Source organism: Otolemur garnettii, unplaced genomic scaffold, assembly GCF_000181295.1.
Source record: "Otolemur garnettii isolate 467f Iridium unplaced genomic scaffold, OtoGar3 scaffold00192, whole genome shotgun sequence".
In the NCBI taxonomy this organism is placed as follows: domain Eukaryota; kingdom Metazoa; phylum Chordata; class Mammalia; order Primates; family Galagidae; genus Otolemur; species Otolemur garnettii.
This window is the reverse complement of record NW_003852587.1, coordinates 472,527-473,666: the sequence shown is the minus strand read 5'-3', so window position 1 is coordinate 473,666 and position 1,140 is coordinate 472,527.

Here is a 1,140-nt window from a genome sequence, read left to right as displayed (position 1 = left end):
TGAGCTGTGATGCCATGGCACTCTACCCAGGGGGACAGCTTGAGGCTCTGTCTCAAAAAAAAAAAAAAAATTCTTCCCCTGCCAGACTGGACTCAGATTTCCCAATGGAGTACCTCGCCCTCAGGGGAATGCTGAGACAAAGGCAGTGGGCAGGCAGAGGCAGGGATTGACACTTGAGTGTAAAATCTAATTGCTGCCCAGGGTTGAGTTGCTCCTCAGCGCTAGCAGCCTCTGACTTGTAGAGGAGTCTAGCCGTGACAAAAGGCAAGGGGATGGAATTAAGAGAATGTTCACAGCCTAATTTAAACATGCAAGGCTCCCTTGCCGGGTGCAGATTTCCGGGTGATTTTGGCAGTTGTACACCCTGGGAGCAGTTGCCTACTGGAGTGAATAGGGTCACAGACATGGGGGATTACCAGGGACTGGGTGCAAGGTGGGAAAGGAGGTATTAACCTTCCCAGACTAACCCATTTTCTGGGTGGATCCCTTCACCCTCACAGAGCACTGGAGCAAGTTTTATCCGAGCTGCGAGCAGACCCCTCTTATCTACCTGCCGGAAACATTTGAACTTTTCCACCTGAAACGGGAGTACTGACTGGGAAAACTGATTTGGACCCCTTAAACAGGGCAGACTACCCAGGGACTATTCAAAGGGGCACACTGGGTGTATGGTTGAGGGAAGGTTTGATTTTCCTTGCCAGATTGTTGTTTGTGGGGGGCAGGGCGACTTAATTGCTGGTATTTCTCCACAGCAGAGACTTCAACCAAGAGAAACTGAATCAATAAAGTAGGACAGAGACCAGCTGAAAATAAGACATAGCCACTTAGCCCCACCACACCAAGCAGGTCCCCAGTCTCTCAGGCTGTAACACCATACGGGTCCTTGACAAACCTCAAGGGGAAAAGCCGAACAGGGTAAAACAATCATGGGGCGGAATCAGGGAAAAAGCTCTGGTAATATGAATAACCAGAGTAGATCAACACATCAGAATTCTACCAAACCTTTAAAGAGGAACTAGTACCGATACTGCTCAGCTTTTTTCCAAAACATAGAAAAAGACGGAATACTACCCAACACATTCTATGAAGCTAACATCACCCTGATCCCCAAACCAGGAAAAGACCCAACAAGAAAAGAAA